Genomic DNA, 22,976 nt, shown 5'->3' with positions numbered 1-22,976 from the left:
CCATATGCATTATCTGCAGTTTTCATCTTTGATCTCTCTAAAATGGAACAAAAGTTTAAAGATACTTTTTAAAGACCCTAAGTATAAGCTCTTTGGGGATTTTTATGATTTTCCTTATTTGCGGTTATGTCACCTTTAATTTAACAACTTTTTCAACTTAGTTTACATAGAAACAGCCCTTTCTTTTTGTACTCTTAATTCATGTCTCATAAGGACTATACCAAGTTTACTGGCAAAAACAGATTCAGGAATGAATAATTGACTTTTTAACCATATAATTCACCTACTGGCATCAGAAGTGCCTTATTATAATAGATATATCTTATTAGTTTAGGTGGTCAGCATGCCATGGACATATTTAATAAAGAGCAAAAACAACAGTGTTGACTAAGACAGGACAGTTAAATGGAGATGAGTTAAGGGAGCTGTTATAGTTAAAATCTAAAAATGAGTATGCTAAAATAAAAATACTGGTTTTATTGACCCATTCAAAGTCACATTTTCTTTTGATAGAATTTCTATTGCTCATAAAAGAAAAAGGTATACTCTATATTTGTTACTGTCTAAATCTGATTTATATATTATTATGTATTTAAGGAAAATCTTACTGTATTTTTCTCTTTTTATTACATTCTGCTCCAATTATATGTTCAATTTTAAAACAAAAGTTTGGGTGAATGTCAGTCAAGTTGGATAAATAGGTATTGTTTGAAATTGTTAATAAGGAAACTACTTCTACTCATTCTAGAGACAATTTTAAAGAAATATTTTGAACACAAAGGACCAGTATTTATTTTGACTGTTATATGATAAAAGTTAAAAAGTAAACACTTATATGATAAAAAGTAAACACTTATCCTTAGTACTTAGTTGTTTTTGTACTCAAGAAACAACCGAAGGTGAATTTCTTGTCATTCTTCCTGAAAATTTATTTGTTGTTTTTTTTTTTAAGTTGTAGTTGGACACAATATCTTCATTTTATTGTTATGTGGTGCTGAGGATCGAACCCAGGGTGTCCCGCATGTGCTAGGCAAGCACTTTACCGCTGAGCCACAATCCCAGCCCAACAACATTTATTTGTTTATAGCCTTCATTTTTTTTTTTCTGCCCTTGTTTTCTTCCAATACACTTAGATGTAACTACTACATTCTGTTGAATTTTGTGGATGCCTTTTATCTTACTTATTTGCCTCTTCCCTATTTGACATTGACTTTGAGACGCTCTCTTTCTTTCTCTTTTTTTTTTACTATAAACATGATTGAATCAAACATAAACACTTCAAAATTTTAGTTATTGTCAAGTGTTCTGTCAAAAGTGTAGCACTTTTGGCTCCTACCAATAGTGTATGAGTACATGTGTTTCCCCATTCCCTCAAGTATTAAAAAAGTTGACTTTGTCAAACTGTTAGTTCAAAATGGTGTCTTATTATTTTAAATTGCATATTTTACTAATGAACTTGAAAAACTTCACATATGTTTATAGCCTGCTTATATTTTTTTGTACTTCCAGTTGCTTGTTCCTCTTTTTTTCTGTTTGTTTTTTTTCCTTATTAATTTGTAGAAGCCCTTTATATGATATTTGTCATATTTATTGCGGATTTTTTTTTCCTGTGTTGTCATTTATCTGATTCTCCTTTGCTTGTTTTATAGTTTGTTTAGTGTTTTTTTTTAAGGCCTCCTAAAAATTTTTATTAACCTTTTCCTATATCTGGTTATGTTCACATAGGTTTTTCCTCCTCAAAGATTATATCTCTGTATAAATGTAGCTACACTTTCATCTAGAGTTTACATATGAATTTTAATTTCTATTGAAGTTATTTTAGTTTGAGGAATGTGTAAGTTGTAGCTTTTCTTTTTCAAATGACTAACTCTGTATCCTAATACCATTAATTGAATGATTCACAATCCCCCATTTGAAATGTCACTTTCATCACATAAAATGTGTATTGTAGGTTTTTCTTAATTTCTTCTGTTTATTTAGTCTTCATATGCCTTCTTCCTTTAAAATTACATTGCTAATATTTCATCAGGTACTTCCTTAAACTACTAATTATCTATTTGTGAAGATATAAGAATTTATTTATTTGCATTTACTGAAATTTGTCTTTTGGAGTAACTGTAGAGTTTTGGTGTAATAGAAACAGTAGTGTCTTTAGTATTGGCTTACCCAAGTTCTGTAGTACCAGTTCTTATTTTAGACATCTGACTTTATATAACTAATAATCTTGTAGACCTTTTAAAATTATCAAATGAGTGGAATTTACATTATTCTTATTATAGTTTGAGTTATAGGGAAATGTGACATTTCACGTTTTATTATTTTCAGAAGGAAACCTGAGAGGGAGTAAAAATAGATTAAAATAAAACATTAAAGCCAAATAACCTCCCCCATCAAGCCAAATAACTCTTAAATAGTGATTGCAAGAGGAAGTTGAAAGATCCTGACAAAATTATGAGATCAGTGGAGATGTAAAAGCAAGGGAAAGGAATGTTCAAAATTGAAGAGAACTATATAAAATAAACAAATTTTAGAAGTGCCACACAAAGAATAATTAGATATAAACTTTTTTTAATATAGAATTTTCAGAAATGATGCTATAGAAATGATCAGCAAAATAGATATCACCAAAGATGATTAGTACCATAAGTAGTCATTATACAAGGAACTCTAGATGAATGAAAAATTCGAGAAATAGGCCTTCTATCAAGTGTGTAATTTTGCTATATTGAACTGCCTTAGTGATAACTAAAGAAAGAGGAAGATATATGCAAAAGTAAAACTACTAGATAAAAAATTAATTCTCATTTGAGGAATATTTGCCAATAAATTTTGGTTTTATTTTATTTATTTATTTTTGACATGGGATCTCACTATGTTGCCCAGGTTGGTCTTGAACTTCTGGTCTTAAATGGTGCTCCCACCTCAGCTTCTCATATACCTGGGACTACTAGTGCCTGGTTCCTTGCCAGTGAATATTTAAGGAAATTAGAATCTTAACTCTAGTAAGATTTATGCCTTAAGAGACTAGTAATATCAACTCTCCCATTTGGAAATAATGTCTTCCTTCTTTTGATAACATGACTTTAATTCAAATAATAGAACTCAGATACCATGAATGTAGAAAATATTTAAAGTATTTGGAAAGCGGTCTTAGAATAAAAAAAGGATACCTATTGAAATGTGAAATATAGAATGTTGAAATAACTTATTGGAAAATTACAATTACAAAATGAATTTGTTTTCTAGGACCACCATAACATACTAGGTGGGTTTAAACAACAGAAACTTATTGCTTCACACTTCTGGATGCCAAAAGTCCTGATCACAGTGTGAGCATTTGTTGGCTGGGAGGGAGAACCTGTTTCATTCCTGTTTCTGGTGGTTTTCTGGCAATCTTTAGGATTCCTTGGCTTGCATATGTATCACTCCATTCTCTGCTGTTTTTGTGCTCACATTCTCAGGGTCATTCTCCCTATGTGTGTATCTGTATCCAGATATCCCCTCCTTGTAAAGGACAAAAGTCAGATTAAGGGCCTAACCTATTCCAGTGTGACCTCATCCAAATTATATCTGCGTGATTCTATTTCCAAATAAAGTCACATTCTGCAGTACTAGATATTGGGACTAGAACATGAATTTGAAGGGACATAGTTCAACCCAACCCATAACACAAATTATCAATTAAGACTAGAACCCAAGTCTTCTGTTCCCATCTGGTATTATTTTATTACATGCCATGAGGATAGGAAAATTGCATATACACTGCATTTTATTTTGTGTAGAACTTGCATGAATATGATATAAAGCAGCTTTTTAAAATTTGAGGCTTACTGTTAATGCCTTCTGTTAAATCTCTGTAATCTGTTAAATCTCTGTTTTAGCATTCTAGTTTTCTTAAAAAGAGGGATACATTTTATCTTCAAGATTTGCCTACTTGAATTAGTTAGCAAGAAGCTTATTAGTTTTTCTAAAGGTCTTTTAAGCTTCACAAACATCAGTTGTTACTATTTTTTCAATTTAGCATTTTATATTAATTTATAAAGTACTTGAAATATTATGCATGGGCTGTGAAGTCCAACCTGGGTGCAGATCTTGACTTTATTTTTTAATGGCCAAAAGGTAACTTAAAACAAATTACTAAATTTCTCTGAGCTTCAGCTACTGTAATTGATTAAAATGGGAGATAAAATCCAAGTATGGAATGAATATGTGATTAAAAGAAATAACATTTTGCTTTGTACAATTCTTGGCACATAGTAGACTCTCAGAATTTCTTTATTTTGTGAAATATTTGTATTGAAAATAAAACCTATGTTGTTGTTTTTTTTTTTTAAAAAAGGATAGAAGAAGCTGGCTTTATCAAAGGGAGATCAAAGATGGAGTTGACTCATTAGAGCCAGGATATGTGGCATGTAGTGTTTGAAAAGATACCATACATTTTCTGTGAGATTTTCTTCCACCAAGTAGTTCTGTTTCACAATGTTAAATATATATATAAATATATACTATTATATAATGTATTGTATAATATATTATTTATATGTAAAAATATATATGCTTTCTATGTAGTCTTTGTTGGGGGGGTAGTAAGGATGGCACTTAGGGGCATTCTACCACTGAATTAAATCCCTAGCGCCTTTTATTTTTATTTTGAGACAGGATCTCACTGGGTTGCCTGGGCTAGCCACAAATTTGGCAATCCTCCTGCCTCAGCCTCCTAAGTAGCTGGGAGTACACGTGGATTACATACATGTGCCACCTCATCTGTCTTCTTTTGTTTAATTAAAGTGACAAAGCTGTAAAGTTACCTGCTGATAACTCATCATTTATTGAATTTATCAAAGAAACTGGCATTATCATTGAGCTTTTTCCTTGGAGTAAGTGCTGTGTAGACTTGACCTTTGTCATTTCTACATTGAAGAAAGAAAATCATGACTTATAAAGAAAGCTATTTGCTTGGTCTCCAAGTTAGAGAATACACATTTATCCAACAATTGTTTCTTTTAAAAATATTCTTTCCCACTAATGAGGAATCATCATTTGAAAAAAAAATAGATCCCTTATAAATCCCAGCTACCTCATCCAGAAATTAAGTCACCTCTAAAGTGATAATGTCTTAAGGATAAGAGAGAGGTTTGGGTAGAGAGTCCTGCAAATTTACACATTGATGCAATTTCATAAAGCAGTGCTGTTTTAAAGTGTTTTCATTTAGCTTTAAAGACATTAGGAAATTCACCCAGGTAAAGATGCATCTTTTTTCTCTCTTGCCCCATGAAAATAATAGTTGAGGGGTTAAAAAGTTTTAAACCCCAAAAGACAGAGACTACAGGAGAGGATACAACAAAAGACAACAATGTAGAAGCTGAAAGCAGATGGAGTTAATTAATCTGAGAAACTGAGATCTGTTTAGGAACTTTCAAAAATAAAGGACATAAGTTTTTACATTGAAAGGGCTGATGAAATCCCAGCATTATGGATGAAAAAAAAAGACTCACATTAAAGCCAGATTGTGGGAAATCAGACTTAGGAAGAAAGATAACCATGCTTCCAAATGGGGTGGGGGTAAGGATTTGCAAATCACAACAAAGGACAAGAATTCCAAATGACCATAGATTTCTCAAGAACAACTCTGGAAGCTAAAACACAATAAACTGTGCCTTCATTCTTTGAAGAAAAGTTATTTTTAGTACTGTATCTGTACCCAGCCAAACCACTAAGCAAGTATCAGGATAGAATAAAAACATTTAAAATACGATCCCAAAAGTTTACCTTTTGTGGTTTTTGAAAATGTCTCATTTTAGAGATACATACTCAGCTATCTAGAAATTAAATAATATGCCTTAAAGTTGCTTCAAAGTGATCCACTTAGGAGGGTGTAAATTGTTGGATATATAGATGAAACAAGAATGACCATCAGTTAATAATTGTAAAAGCTGAATAGTGGTAATGGGTTTATTATCGTGTTCTTGAATTTCGATTATGTTTGAAATTTTCCATAAAAAAATTAAAATATATCCATAAGCATCTTTCTTCAGGTAGCTTTTGGGGGTAGGCTTCATCAAAACAAGGCAGTATTAAATTAAAAAGAAAATGTGTTTAGAGGTCATTGTCCTCAAAGTGAAGTTTCTAGGGCAGAGTAGCATCAGTGTAAGCTGTGAACTTGGTAAGGAATACAAATTCTCAGTCCCTGTCACAGATTTAATGCATTTAGAAACTCTGGGTGTGAGTCCAGACCTTGTCTTCAACAAACTGTTCAGGTAATTATGGTGTAAACTGAAATTTTGAGAACCACTTTCCTAAAGCAGGAAAATTAATTGTGCTGAGATAAAGAATGGACATGACTAATGGTTTAAACCATCTCATTTTCTTAACTGCTTACTCTCTGGACTTTGATAGTTGCTCTGACATCTAAATCAATCTAGTCTTTATACATAAAGGCTGTTAGTTCTGACAGTCTGAATAGGCAATGGATATAAAATGTCAAACTTAGGGAAAATTGTCATAGAAATGGGAAGAGTTATGAGAAGAAGAGATGAACATTTGCTTGTCAACCTGGCTGTCTGATTGGTACCTTGCTAATTTTGCCCATTCATTTCCCCATTTTCTGGAATGCCTTTTTTCTCTTCCCTGTCAAAAAACTTATTTCTCTTCCTGGGCCCAACCTAAGTCACAGCGTTTCGGTGAACCACCTATAAGGACCCTCCTCAACTTTTTTGTCATTATATATATTTTTTTCAAAGCAAAAAAGGACTGAGCAATTATTATATATTAAGAATTGTGCTAAGTATTTTACAAGTTATCAGGTACAAGATGAAACTGATTACTTCTGGGAAGAGGAAAGTGAAGGTGGGGTGGAAATACTGTTGTTTTTTCATATTAAACCTTGAAGAACCATTTAATTCCTTAAACTTCCAGGTAGGTAAAAGACAGTAGTAGCTAAAAATAGTGGCAAATAGCCTCCTAAAAAGTTCTCTCCTGAAATAATAGAAAATAACTTCATATGTATAAATTCTGGTCAAAATGACACCTTTACCAATCGTTGTAGGCAAATAATGCCAAAACTACAAAAAGATTACATGTGAAAAAAAAAAAGGTAACAAATCTTACAAGTTCATCCACCCCATGCTACAAGGCCTTGTCATGAGCAAAATTAAACCAAGATATGTCACTAAAAAGTACTGCTAGTGAAAGGAGAGTTGGAAGATCTACCACAAAGAATGTCTATTGTCTGTCCCGAATCTGAAAACAAACAAAAAAGTAACTGAGTAAATCAGAAGGACCTATAGGAAAGTGATTCAGAGTATGAGTTTTTTGTTGTCATTGTTGTTTGGTTTTGGTTTTTTTGTTTGTTTGTTTTGGTGGCAGTGCTGGGGATTAAATCCTGGGCATCAAACTGCTAGGCAAGGGCCCTACCTCTGAGGTACATCCTCAGTCCTTTTTAAAATTTTTATTTTGAGACAGGATCTCACTAAGTTGCCCAGGCTGGCCTTGAACTAGTGATCCTCCTGCCTTGACCTCCTAAGTAGCTAGGACTGTAGGCATGTACCACCATACCCTGTAATGTGAGCCCCTTTTAAGGGCTAGGTAGCCACTTAAGGGATAGAGTCTGATAAGGGAGTAAATGTAATTGGAGAGACAGTCTTCTAAATATATAGCTCTGGGAGAGAGAAAAGAAAGATGAGGAGTCCTTTGGACATAGATGGTAAAGGAAAAAATACAAGGACCTTTAAAAAAAAAAAAAGAAGTCTCCCAACCTTCTCCTTGCTACCAAAACAAAATTCTGCTTTCAACATCTATATTTTAGCAGATGACAGAAAAGGGTGTTATTGAACTAGAGTATTGTAAAATGCCCCAAACCACAAAAACATAATAAAAGGAAAAGTAAAATTTATAAAGAAGTTGTATATAAAATCAGGGGGAAAAGTTTCATCAACTGAGGAAAATTCCTCTACCTTTCTCCCCTAAAAATAACTGTGAAGCAAAAGAAAACTCCAAATAGGATTAGACTTCCACTGAGGTTATGAAAAATGAGTTTGAATCAGAAATTCAAAATTAAGAACATAAACTTACCAAAGAACATGAGAAAATGAAAAGCATTTGTTCAAGAAAAAAATGAAAGAAAATAACAATATAAAATCTATATTAAGGGGCTGGGGATGTGGCTCAAGTGATAGCGCGCTCACCTGGCATGCGTGCAGCCCGGGTTCGATCCTCAGCACCACATACAAACAAAGATGTTGTGTCTGCCAAAAACTAAAAAATATTTTTTAAAAATCTATATTAAATGAAGAAGAAAAAAATACCAGATATTGAAGGAAGAATAGATTGAAATGAAAATTTAGTAAGATGTAAACAACTAAGAGAATGAAAGTAAGGTAAAAAAAAATCAAAAAGAAATTAGTGGAAATGGAAGGTAGGTAAAGAAAGAATAATATTCATATTATTGGCATAACTGAAGAAGAAGAAAAAATTTAATGAAACAATATTTAAAACTGTAATCCAGGAAAACTTTCTAGGAACAGGGAAAGAATTGGATGTATACATTTAAAAAGTTCACCAGATAACTTGGGAAAATTAGCCCAGTGCTGTAGGATGAATTTTGAGTGTTCTCCAAAGGCCCATGTATTGAAAGCTTGATACTTGGCCCAGCTTTTCTGAGACAGGATCTCAGTAAATGAGACCATGGTACTCAGGTTATGGTGCTATTGTGAGGTGGTGGAACTTTTAGGAGGTGGGGCCTAGTGGAAAGAAGTTGGGTTATTAGTGCTGTATCCTTGAAGGGAATATGGGTATTCTGGCCCCTCCTCTTTTTGTTTCCCAGTTACCATAAGATGAGCAGCTTTGCTCCAACACGTATTCCTCGCCATGATTCTTTGTCTCACCGTAGGCCCAAAAGTAGTGGCTCTAACTAAACATGGACTGAAACTATAAACCAAAATAAGCCATTCCTCAGTTAAATTGATTACCTCAGGTATTTTGTCACAGTGATGAAAAGCAGACAAGCTCACCCAGAATGATTAAGATACATACTAGCCAAGAACACTGGCACATGCCTATAATCCCAGCAGTTTAGGAGGCTGAGGCAGGAGGATCACAAGTTCAAAGCCAGCATCAGAAAAGTGAGGCTCTAAGCAACTCAGTGAGACCCTGTATCCAAATAAAATACAAAATAAGGCTGGGGTTGTGGCTCAGTGGCCAAGTGCCCCTGAGTTCAATCCCCGGTATCCCCCCACCTCCCAAAAACAGATAATACTAAAACTGTTAATTTTCAAACATAAAATCCTTAAGACCTTCAGGCAAAAAGGACTAATCATAAAAGCAGAGAAATTAGATTAGCAGTTGTCTTTGCAAAGATAACAGACGGTAACAAGACATTTTTTTAAAAAGTCAAAAGTGTGAACCAAGGATCTTACATCCATCCAAGTAATCCTTTAAATATTGAGACTTTAGAGAAAGCATTTAAAATTATGTTTAACTGATAAAAATAAAAATTTAAAATTTTAGAAGAATTGTAGTGAATATATTTGCTGAGAATTTAATACTATTTTTTAAAAATTCATACTTCGGGCCTAGGGTGGTAGCTCAGTGGTAGAGCCTGTGCCTAGCATGTATAAGGCACTGGGTTCGATTCTCAGTGCCACATATAAGTATATAAATAAATGAAATAAAATAAAATAAAGGTCTGTCAACAACTAAAAAATAATTTTTAAAAATTCATACTCTGGTTATAATCAAACCTTGGGAACCTACTTTTTTCTCCATATTTTAATTTTATTATAAGAATACATAATAGAGGAATTTATTGTCACATTCATACATACATATGATTTAACAATATAATTTGGTTAAGTGTTGTGGGAACTTTTAATCATAGACTACTATTTATGATTAAAAGTTGTTTCTTAGATATACAATTTGAGTTCAGGAAGTCCACAAGTGGGTTACAAACAGAATGGAAAAAGAATACATATTTATTTTTACTGATTCTCAATGAGATTTTACATTTTCTTTATCAATATAGCAGAAATCATGGCAATATTGTTAGTACTAGTGATTTTTTCAAAATTACCAATGTTGTCAAATGGAATTACTTATATTGCAGATATCTCAAAATACTACTGGTTACCAGATATTAATGTGTTAATTTAAACCAACATATTATATCTCATTAAAAGCTTTTTTGTTACGAGTTCTACCTAATGGTTTCCTTTATAATTTTATGTTTTGTTTTATACTTTAAAAAACGTTGCTCTGAAAAGGAGTCTGAAAATTTCATCTGATTTTCTCTGAGTTGTTAGGAACCTTGTATTACAAAGGACTGCATAGGACTATACAGAGCATTTTTGTTGCACTTGAATTTTGTTTTGTTTGCATACGTTATTGATATCTTTAAGTAATTTAAGATGAAGGTAAAGTTAGTATCTGAACTTCTAAAGTGAAAGGATATCTGGCCTAGTGATTAAAAAACAAACAAACAAAAAGAATGTTTTATTATTTCTGTCTTCTCAGCTTCAGACTCTCCTATATTACAAGGTCTTGTATTGTCTGACCATTGCCTTCCTCTTAAATCTCATCTGCCTCCTCTCATGGTCTTACCTCTAGTCATGCTATATTTCTTTCAGTGTCTTTATCTAGGCTTACTCTCTCCTGCCACAAGATTTTTTTTTTTTTTTTTCCCCTGTTGGTACTGGGGAATAAACACAGAAGTGCTTTACCACTGAGCTACATCCCCAGATAAGTTGCCCAGGCTGATCTTATGAACCTCGTTCCTTAGCTTCCCACATTGCTGGTATTACACCGCAACACTACTCCTTACTTTGCCACAAGATCTTTATAATTGTGCTTTTCTTGCTATCTGGAATGTTCTTCCTTTTCTTCTTCTTTCATTCACTTTCATCCTTCCTCTCTTTACTCAAGTATTCCTTGAAAGCCTTCCCTCATCTTCCTGACTTGGTTACATGCTTTTGTTCTGTTTTATTGAGGCATAATTTTATACATCTTTATATGGGGTACCTTATGGTAATTTGATACATGTTTACAGTGTATAGTAATCAAATCTGGGTAATACTCATTTCCATCTCACAAAACATTAATTATTTTATGTGCTGGGAATATTGTACTCTTCTAATCATTTTGAGGTGTATGGTAGATTGTTTTAACCAAAAATTACTTTATTTTGTGGTTATTCAGTTATTGTAAGCTCAGCAAAAGTTAGGGACCAGGCCTGTTCATCCTCACCATTGTATCCTTACTATCTTAAATACTGCTTGGCAAATCATTGATTCTTATAAATATTTGGGTAGTGGTTTCCAATAGAAATATAGAAATATAATAGAAATATAATGTGAATTATGTATGTGCAATTAAAATTTTTCTAGTAGCCACATTTTTAAAAAAGGAGATTAATTTTATTGTATTAAATTCAGTATATGCAAAATATTATTCCAATACAGTCATTAAAAAAGTATCATTGAGTTTTGACAAGGATTTCAGACTTACTGCTGAATTCTTTATGGGGCATGAGAAAATGAATGAGATGATTTAGGTCTAAGCAAATGGTTACCATTTACAGAAATGTGAAAGACTACAGAAGAGGTTTGGGAAGGCAAATCGGTTGACAAGTTTGGATTATGTTGAGATGTTTCTTAGATATTCAAGAGAAGATAATAGAAGCAGCAACAAGTAAAAGTCCAGAGATAGGGGAGAGGGGTAGCTGGAATTGTATGTGTTTGTGCACCTATGTGAATGTACATGTATCACATGGTAGTTTGTGTATAAATTTATTTTGTGATTCTTGAATCATTGAATCTTTCCTCAAAGTTCCTTTGTTTCCCTTTTTTAGTGTGAGTCTTGGATTTTTCTCAAATGTCTAATGAGTTTTGGCTGTCCTTATTAATGGGATATAAAGAGAAATTAAGCAGCTGGCTTTCAGAGAGAACTGTTTTGAAGAAAGAAGGAATAAAATTGACTGATGGTGTCTTTCTGTATATATATATATATATATATATATTTTAATTTTGAAATAATTTCATAGAAAAAGTATAAAAATAATGTAGATGATTCCCCTGTTCACCAATATTTTAACACCACAACATTTTTTTCCATCATTTTCTTTCTCTATACAAGTACCCATGCCCATTTTTTCCTGGGTCATTTGAGAGTACATTGCATATGTCAAACCTTTTTACCCCCTTAATACTTACCTGTGTAATTTCCAAAGGCAAAGGTATTCTCTCAGGCAATCATATTATCAAATTCAGAAATTCTTTTAATAAGTATTTTTTTTAGTTGTAGTTGATACAATACCTTTATTGTATTTATTTATTTTTATGTGGTACTGAGGATCAAACCCCGTGCCTCGCACATGCTAGGCGAGCACTCTACCACTGAGCCACAACCCCAGTCCCTCAGAAATTTTTATGTAATATCTTTTTCTAACCTGCAGTCTATATTCCACTTTTATCAGTAGTTCCAGCAGTGTCCTGTGTGTGTGTGTGTGTGTGTGTGTGTGTAACCCAGGGTTCTCTTTAGCATTCAGCAACACCCCCCAGCCCCCTTCCCTCATCACTGTTATTACAGTTGTGCTCCACTGTTCCCAGCCCAACAGTGTTCTTTACAGCATATTTTTCCCCTTTATTACAAAATTCAGTCTAGAATGTTTATTGCATTTAGTTGTTATGTCTCTTCAGTTTCTTTTCATTTGGAGCAATGCCTTAGCTTCTTTTTCTAGGATAACATTGATATTTTTTTGAAAAAAATACAGTCCACTTATCTAATATTCATTTAGAGTTTGCTGCTGCTTTATGATTCTATTTAGATTATATATCCTTGACAGAATACTACTAATGTGATATAGTGTCCTCAGGGTATTATGTCAGAGACACAGATGGTATCTGCTTCTCACTTATGCCCTTAATTTCAGGCACCAGTCAGAGGGCCAAGGGATCGTCCAGATTTTCTGCTGTATGTTTACTGTTTATCCTTAGAACTAGAAAGAAAGCTCTGTGATAAGATTTATAAGACCATGTAAAAATCCTATTTCTCATCAAACTTTTCTCTTTTTGATTCAGCAACCATTTATGATGCTTACTATCCAGACTTTTCTATAATGGTTGCAAAATGGTTATTTGCCAACTCTGCAAACTCCTTCGACATTTATCAGCTAGCATTCAAATTTTTAGAAATTAAGAGTGGGCTTTTGGATATGATGTACAGTTTCTCCATAATAGCACTGGACAAGGAATCAGTTGTGCCTCCAAAGAAAGCTATTACACATGTAAAAAGGGACAAAATAATTTTCATCATCTCTACTGTTGTTTAGGGAAGGAAGTGCCCTGATCAATAGATAAATTTCAGTATTCTAATCTTTATAGGTTTGGTATACTAAAAAGGCTATCATTTTGATCCCTAAAAACTTACTACCTTTGCTTGTAACTGAACAGCACAGAAAGGATATATGAGTGAAGAGGTGATAATAGAGATAGAGCTTGAAATTTTAGATATGATGACAAAGAAAGAGTTCACTTAAATCAAGACCTTAAGGAAGAAGGACAGTAGAGTTAATTAGTCATAACTTTCCTAGCCTTGTAGTTGAATACACAACCAGGATAACTCTACATCATGTACAACCACAGAGTGGGATCCAAAAGAGAATAAATCATACTCTGTGTATGTATAATCTGCCAAAATACATTCTTCTGTTATGTACAACTAAAAAAAGAACAAAAATAAGAGGGGGGAAAAAGACCTTAAGGAAGTAACAGGCTAAGTAAGCAATGGATGAATTTGTAGGAAAGTGTTCCAAGAGGAGAAAAGAGCAAAGGCCATGAGGTAGGTTGGAAGAGGCATACTGGTTTGCAATGGAGAGTCATTGAGGGTTTTGAATAGAGACAAATGTGATTTGATTTTTCATTTTTCTTTCCTTTTTTTTTTTTTTTTTGTGGGGGTGGTGGTGGTGCCTGGGGGATTAAACCCAGGGACTCATGTATGGCTAGCACTTGCCACTGAGCCACATCCCCACCCTCATTTTCCTTTAAACAATTGTTTTGTTATGTATACTATATATAAGGGGTAATGATAAATAACAATGAAGAAAACAATGTCAAGATTTCTGAGTTCTTCTTAAATTTCAGCAGAGTTGGAGTACTATTATTTGAAGCCCCATATCAAAAATTGGAAGTAAGAAGTATTTAACTTACCATTTAATATACAGACAACTTTAAATACTTTATACTAATAGATTATCTAAAAAACATTTCATTTTTCCTCTTATATTTGTGTTTTCGGGTTATACATTTAGCTCATCCGTGTAGATGGAATTAAATGGACATTTTAGAGGCTTTACTATTTCAAGTTGAATTTGATTTTTAAAAAAGCCTGTTTGTATTTTCCCTTCGAAGTAATTATAGTTATGCTGTCACACACTCAGTGTTGAGTGCTTTTGCTGTGTCATATGTCATTCAAAATGCTTTCCACATTTCCACCTACAAAATGTTGTATTACACTTAATACTCTGGACAATCCTGAAAAAGAATTATTACTATTACCCCCACTTTAATAGATTAGGAATTGAAACTTAAGAGTTTAAATAACTTGCCAAAGATCACAAGAGACCATATACCATCCTTGGATCTTTTTTTTTCTTTTATTGATTTTTTTAAAAAAATAAACGACAGCGGAATGCATTACAATTCTTATTACACGTGTACAGCACAATTTTTCATATCTCTGGTTGTATATAAAGTATGTCAACACCAATTCGTGTCTTCATACATGTACTTTGGATGTTGATGTGTATCACATTCCACCATCCTTGCTAATCCCCTGCCCCATCTCTTTCCCTCCCACCCCTCTGCCCTATCTAGAATTCATCTGTTCCTCCCCTGCTCTCCCCCTCCCTACCCCACTATGAGTCAGCCTCCTTATATCAGAGAAAACATTTGGCATTTGTTTTTTGGGGATTGTCTGACTTCCACTTACTATTATCTTCTCCAAAGCCATCCATTTACTTGCAAATATCATGATTTTATTGCTGAGTAAAATTCCATTGTGTATATATATATGCCCCCTTCCTTTTTTTAATCCATTCATCCACTGAAGGGCTCCACAGTTCAGCTATTGTGAATTGTGCTGCTATAAACATTGATGTGGCTGTGTCCCTATAGTATGCTGTTTTTAAGTCTTTTGGGTATAAACCAAGGAAAGGGATAGCTGGGTCAAATGGTGGTTCCATTCCCAATTTTCCAAGGAATCTCCATACTGCTTTCCTTATTGGCTACACCAATTTGCAGTCCCACCAGCAATGTATGAGTGTACCTTTTTCCCCACATCCTCGCCAATACTTATTGTTGTTTGTCTTCATAATAGCTGCCATTCTGACTAGAGTGAGATGAAAGCTTAGAGTGGTTTTGATTTGCATTTTTCTAATTGCTAGAGATGTGAACATTTTTTCATATATTTGTTGGTTAATTGTATATTCTCTTCTGAGAAGTGTCTGTTTAGGTCCTTGGCCCATTTGTTGATTGCGTTGTTTTTTGTTTTTTTGGTGCTTAGCTTTTTGAATTCTTTATATACCCTAGAGATTCGTGCTCTATCTGATGTGTGAGGGGTAAAAACTTGTTCCCTGGATGTAGGCTGTCTGTTCACCTCACAGATTGTTTCTTTTGCTGAGAAGAAACTTTTTAGTTGAGTCCATCCCATTTATTGAATCTTGGTTTTAATTCTTCCGTTATAGGAGTCTTATTAAGGAAGTTGGGGCCTAATTCCACATAATGAGGATTACCATCCTTGGATCTTGATAGGCTAGAAAATTAACATGTAATAGAAGAGCTCTTTGTATGGGTATACACCAACTATTCCAGGAAAGGCTCAATTGAAAATTGGTAATTGGTAAAAGAAAATCAGCTGATGGTTAAGTTCCTAAACAGAATATCAATATCAAATTTTAAAAAAATGTTAGGCAAGTTCAGGAAAAGCCAACCCTAAGGACAGCACACTTTTCAAAGAGTGTGTAAAACTGTTGTTTCTCACCATGTTGTGAAATATCTCAGGAGCCATTAGCAGAGAGTGGCTATGATATTGAAGGGGAAAAATACTCTAGTAGGGCTTTTATTTCCTTCCCCATTGACTTAGTTTTTATCTGTCTAATCGTGTGTGTGTGGGGGGGGGGTTGGACTTGGGGTTGAACCCAGGGGCATTTTACTTCTATGAGCCACATCCCCAATACTTTTTCTTTTTTGAGACTGTGTCTCTGAGTTTCCAAGTCTGCCCTCAAACTTCAATCATCCTGCCTCAGCCTTCTGAGTCACTAAGATTAGAGTTATATACCACTGTGCCTAGCCATATTATATTGCGTGTATATGTCAGCATATACATATATTTTAAAATTAAAGTAGTGGACAGATTCTCATTTTAAAGGAAAGTAAGAAAAATATTGCATTATGTTTGGTGTTACTAGCCATTCAAAGTCTTCTAACTCTCCTTATTTTAATCCATGCTGAAACTTTCATGTCATTTTTTAGTTTTTCTGGGTAGAATCTTATAAGGGACACATTTACCAGAAAATTGAAATGTCTAATTATGGTAAATGTTCCTCACTGAAGTTATTAAATTGGCAGTATATGTTCATTGATAGATACCTAAACCTCTTAACAGCATGATTGTTTAGACTTAGTCTCCCTGTCTATGTGGAACACTGACAAGATCTAGTTTCTGTATTTGCAAAGCAATGTTTTCATTCCCTGAACAATGGGGACTTTCCCAAGATTCATGACTGTGGTAGGTTCTGAATATATAGCCAGTTGGCCTTCTGAAACATCTCTGTCCTCATTGGTGTTAGCTTGCGCAATGGTGATTGTCTCATGTAGTCCATCAGAGGGAATGTCTCAACCATAGTGGGGCTAAATTCAGTATTCTTAAGATTGGACAAATGTCTAGAATCATTTACTTTTTAACTAACTTTCATGACGTAGTACTAAGTGAACAAATCTTTTGCTTGATCAAGCTGTATGTTGTGCTGCCAGGCAATTTCATTGCCATTTTATTTAACTAAGCTATAATGACAAGACTGAGAGCCAGCCCTTTTTCCTTTTTCTCAGGAGCCTCCTGAAATGAGACTTAATCCTCTGAGTTGAAAGAACTGCCTTGCCACTGAATACTTCTAGAACCCAGAAGTACTGAGGAACTGAAGCTCATATAGAGGAGGGCACTTGTCATTAATCTTTTACTGTTACTAGCAGAGCTATAGAGGAAATGCCTTCTGCAACTGCATCTCAGACTGGTACTAATGTTTCAGTAATCTGGAAGGGAAATATTGTAGAGCTTACCTCACATATGTAAAAAGTGGCATAGTGAATCCCATCATCGTGTACATCCATAAGAATGGGTTCCTAGCTGGGCGCAGTGGCACACACCTGTAATCCCATCAGATTGGGAAGCTGAGGCAGGAGGATCACAAGTTCAAAGCTAGCCCAAGCAAATTAGCGAGGCCCTAAGCAACTCAGTGAGACCATGTGTCTAAATAAAATATAAAAAAGGGCTGGAGATAATGGCCCCTGAGTACAATCTCTGGTACGCTCCCCCCCCCCCCAAAAAAAATCCTAATTAGAACAAGATATAGTTCATGCTTGTATAATTATATAAAAATGGATTCTACTGTCATGCGTAACTTAAAAGAACCAATAAATTAAAAAACAAATGTAAACTTCCTTACATAAAAAGTTTATATGCAAAAACAAATCTAAAAAGCCACGTACCAACATATACAATTTTGGGAACATGAACAGTTAACCACTGGTGTGGTTATGTCAACCCCTTTCTAGAATAGTTTGACATTTATCTAATATTCAGCTGATAAATTCCAAAAATTTAATAGAAAAAATACAATAATCTAATATTCAGCTGATTATTGTATTTTTTCTATTAAATTTTTGGAATTCCTATTTGATGTTAATTTCACACATTACAGTATTTGAAACACCCGCACCCCCCCCCCCCCAAAAAAAAGTGACCCTCTGAAATAGCTAGATGAAGATAGTACATAGAGTTGTAAAAGAGTTTGGAGAGTGGACATAATGGCTGCTGTCAGGGCTAAGGATTTTTGCTGGGCACATGCTGATTTTAAAAAGTATGTAAACAGAAAATCAAAAAAAAAAAAAGTCTTCCTGGCTTCTGATCTCCATCTAGTGCCCCATATTGGCAGAACCTTAACAAAGGAGAAAGACAGTTTGCAGAATATAGATTTCAATAGCACAAAACAGTATAGAAAGGCTGATCAAAGACAATAATGGTAATTTTCACTAAAATCCCCTTGCTTTTGAGAATTCCCTACTATATGAATAGAAGGTCTCCCATATACAACCTATGAAGGACAGATACTTAACTTCCTCTCCCATCCCACCATTCTTATATGGTAAAATCCTCTTAGCATATGAGCATGCACATTAGCCATTTATACTGCTGTTCTGCTGTCTTCTCTTCCCTCCCTCCTTATTTCCCTCTCCAACTTTACTTTGATTCTAGAACAAAGAAACAGAGAACAAAAAGTTTTTATTCTGATAGTGCTGGCACAGCAGCATCTACTTTCTATTAGAAGCAGTGCCAGTAGTGACTTCATTTGTCCAGAAGGGGAAGCAGCTCTATCCATATAAATGATACCTGTGGGTGGGGTTTTGTCACCTAATCTCTCCTGGCTCCTTTCCATTTTCTAATTTCAGTTCTTCAGATTTCTTAGCAATGAAAACTGCCTGATTCTTTTAAAATAAATTTCTCAAGTGAACAAGAGTCAGTTTCTGTCGATTGTGATTTAGAACACTGATTCATGTTGCCTGAATCTAATAAGATTTATTTAACTGTCTTGTTCATAGAAATTTTAGCACTTTGTGAGTAAGAGTAGGTGCTAAACTTAGATAATTGTGTTTGACCTTCATTAGTTTTTAGCAGTATATTTGAAAACGGGAGAGAATTAAAGTCAAATCTCCAACAGAAAAAAAGCAGCAAAATTGAATGTAGTTGTGCATGCCTATAATCCCAGTGAGTTTGGAAGCTGAGAGGCAGGAGGATCACAAGTTTGAAACTAATCTCAGCAATTTAGCAAGACCCTGTCTCAAAATGAAAAAGCAAAAGAGCTGAAGCTATAGCTCAGTGGTAAAGCACCCCCTGACCCCACAGAGTTCAGTCCCCAGTGCTGCTAAAAAACAAGATGAAAAAAAAAAAAAAAACCAACTAACCATCTTTTTCTAACTAACTGAACCTGGGAAAGTTACCTGGTACAACCAAGACTGTTGGAAAATGAGATAGGGAACCTCAAAAAAAGGGGAGAGCTAGGGAAGAGGAACCCCAAATTCTGAGTTTAAAACTTTGTCCAAGTCTACCTGACTCAAGGGCAGCAATTATGTGAGATGGCCAGATTGAAAGTAGTTAAACATGTAATGGAACTTGACAATTTGATTCAAAGCAAGTTAATTGCTAGCAAAACAAAACCAGCATTTTTTCAGAGTAATATAACAGAATCTAGAGTTCACAGTCTAACATTTATAATGTCCAATATTAGCCCCAAATTATCCAATATAATAATAAGCAAGGAAATTGCTATAGTCTCAAAGGAAAATACTTCAACAAATATCAAGCTCAAGATGAAACACATTAAGAATTATATGATAAGGATTTTAAAGCAAATATTATAATTAGGTTCATTGAGGTGAAAAAAAAATGCTTAAAATGAATGAAAAAAAAAAGATAGTAACAGCAGATAATTCAATGGTTAGTTAGTCTTTCCATTCCACCCCCCCACCCCCAAACTAAAAAAATCTCTTGTAATGTTTCTTGTCATACTGTTCTAATCTAGATTTGGGGGCTTTCTACATAATTCTGCTGCTGGTGTTTTTTCTTATTGTCTTCCTAAGAAATCCCTTTGTTGCATTCTTGTCCTAGATCTTTTTGCTTCTTTTCCCTTTTGGTTACTCTATTGTTCTGGTGAAGCACATCTTCCAGTTCTAAAAGGTAAATTTTTCTTCACAGTTTAAAACTTTTATGGTCATAAAGTGCCTGGGTATGAAACCTTCAAATCTCATTAACTCATGCGCACCCACCCCCCCACACTCCCCCCAACCCCCTCACACACCCCCATCCCCTGCTTTTTTTTGGATTAGTTTTCCCATAGATGATTGATTCTTCTTACAGAAGGGATTAGAAGGAGCAAGTATGGGTCCTAGCCTTCTGGGAGTCAAGAAGTTATTTTTACTATGAAGGCTTTGCATTATCTCCTTCACTACTCTCTTTAAAGAGCCCACCCTATGCTGTGTAGAAATGATTTCATATTGCAAGGGGATGGAGAGTGGAGCTTCTGGTTACTGCACAGACTTAAGTAGGCAGTCATCAATGCTTGGGATGGGCATGTGGGATTTCAGGTGCCTACTTGCATCTTTGAATGGCTCAGTCAGTTTTATTTTCAGCCTCACCCATGTCTTCACCCTTAGGGCTAGGTTCCCTCCCTTCTCCAGCATTGCATACAAATTGACTTGGTTCTTTTGTGTTCTTTTCTCTTGTAGATATTTAATTTTCAGCTTTCTCAAACCTACCAAGTCAATTACTACATTCCATTACTTTACTTTGTATTTTTTTTTTAAGAGAGAGAGAGAATTTTTTAATATTTATTTTTTATTTTCGGCAGACACAACATCTTTGTTTGTTGTGGTGCTGAGGATCGAACCAGGGCCGCACGCATGCCAGGCGAGCGCGCTACGGCTTGAGCCACATCCCCAGCCCAACTTTGTATTTTTACTTGTGTATTTATGCTTCTTTTGTCCTATAAGGTTATTGATAGATAATGGATGTAAGAACCATATATTCATTTCACCTTTTGGAATATTTTTTATCTTTAACAGTGAATGCTGACATGAGATAACATGAGACCCACCTATTGTAGATGACTCTCTTCTGTAGCATGTATTCTCAGTTGTAGTGACACCTTGGTTATTAGGGGAATGAAACCTTAGATATTACAGTGGTTTGTGGTTTTAAAAAAAACTGGCAGACAAAATCTTATTCTATACTATTTCTTGGAGGAGGGAGGGTCTGTGGGAATCATATAAAATGATTGAGAAATAATGACTAGCATTTTCTTTATTCACAGAATGTCTTTGTATTGATCTTTTTGGATCTGTTCTTCCAGGTTGTAGTATATTTTTTTGCTAAATTTGTTGCATTCTCATCTTTGAAAGCACCATTTAAGATATTTGCTTTTCCTTTCTTGTCTACTCCTTATAGCCAAATATTGCTTAATGTGACACTTTCTGAGAAATGTGTAATTAGGTACTTCGTTAATTCTATAAATATCCTTGAGTGTACTTACACAAACCTTGAATGGTATAGGTCACTTAGTGTGGCCTCTGATGCAATAAACTACTGGTAGTATAATAATGACATATCTTTTTTACAATAAAATTGTTTTTAAGTAAGTAGTTGAAATACGCCAAAAATTAAGAAATATAGTATGGTATGCTTAAACTAGTAACATACCTTATGTTATCTATTTATGTTATACTAGTCATTTATTATCTTACCAAATATTATATACTGTACATAATTGTTATCTTTAATTTATTCTCTTGAACATGTTTGAATTTATTCTCTTAAACACAAATTTTGCACATTTGGTAAGACCAAATCTGTCATTTTCTTCACTTATAGACTATTTCTCTTATTAAATTTACAACTTCTTTGTTCACAAACTTTTTATATATTTTGATAAATCGTGCATATCTTTTATGTATCTGTTTTGCAAATTGATGATAAAATTGGTTCTTTGTGTGTATAGAAAAGTTTTTGCTGAAATTAGTAAATTATGAACTTTTACTTTTCTAAAGCTTTAATGAGGATATTGAACACAACACAAAAACATTTTGAGATATAGGGGGATGGAAATATAACAAGAAAGATCATGGAGTGAAAGTTTAAAAACCTCTGTGTTAACTTACAACAATAGACTGAGGTGGAGAGCTTTCCTAATGTATTTGAGGCCTGGATTAGATCCCAGCACTGCAAAAAAAAATAATTAATTAAAAATTTTAAAATAAAAAAATAGACTCATTATTTTTAATTTCTTTACTTTGTTCTTAATATAGTATTATATTGCATTTCCTCTAAGAAGTTGTTCTCAGTAACTAGGCACCATCATTCAAATATGTGAATGTATAGCATGCAGTTAAATTTATAGCCATTATTTTCTTTATGAATGTTAAACAAGAATATAAAACATACATTTTACATGACTTAATTGTACATACTGAAGTAGGGTATGCATTATCTTGTTTTTCTCTTTTACTTCTTTTTTTTCCCCTTTTACTTCTTTGTAGCATACTTTCCTTCCACTGTAGCACTGTGAGGCCCAGCACATAGTAACTCAGGCAGTGTTTAATTTGTGTGTTTAGCCAATCAGAACCATGATTTTTTTTTGTCTTAAAAGAGAAATTATTTCATAGGCTAAAGAACATTGTGGAGTTTTATTGTTTTTGCTAAATAAATTGATAAAGAAATGAAAGGTTGATGTTGTTAAAGGAGGAAAAGAGTAAACAATAATCCCCAGAGGTACAACTTTGTAGATTTTATTCAACCAATAAGTTTGTTATTACCCTGAACAGAGAGGATTCTCTCCCCTTTAAGGATAAGATTGCACACAGGAAAGGAAATTGATTCCACCCTACCTAGTAGAAGAGGTGGTAAATGTGGTCTAATCATGTCATATTTTAATTCATTTATTGGGGAAAAAATAAGATTATAAAACATTCATTTTACATATTCATATGAAGAGTCTAAAGCACAGAATCAAAAGTTGGCATTTTCACTGGATGCTTCTACTGTGGTGCAGAGAGTTTCCTCTGGCTTTCTCACATAGGTCTTGTAATGTTCATTTTATTTTTGCTCTTCTTTGGAAGCTTTTCTGGCTGTCACTGTCAAAGACATATAAAAGCCTAGCATTT

The 22,976-nt window shown here is 34.0% G+C and overlaps 1 protein-coding gene across 3 annotated transcripts in view; it reads left to right on the top strand.

Moving 5' to 3' along the window:
* The window catches only part of Cert1 (ceramide transporter 1), a 110,630-nt gene that overhangs the window by 6,357 nt on the left and 81,297 nt on the right, over nucleotides 1-22,976 (top strand). The gene's annotated exons all lie outside the window — the stretch shown is intronic.

This window comes from Marmota flaviventris, chromosome 5 (assembly GCF_047511675.1).
Source record: "Marmota flaviventris isolate mMarFla1 chromosome 5, mMarFla1.hap1, whole genome shotgun sequence".
NCBI classification, from domain to species: domain Eukaryota; kingdom Metazoa; phylum Chordata; class Mammalia; order Rodentia; family Sciuridae; genus Marmota; species Marmota flaviventris.
Note: the sequence above shows the minus strand (reverse complement) of the source record. Positions and strands in the feature narration are given on the sequence as shown.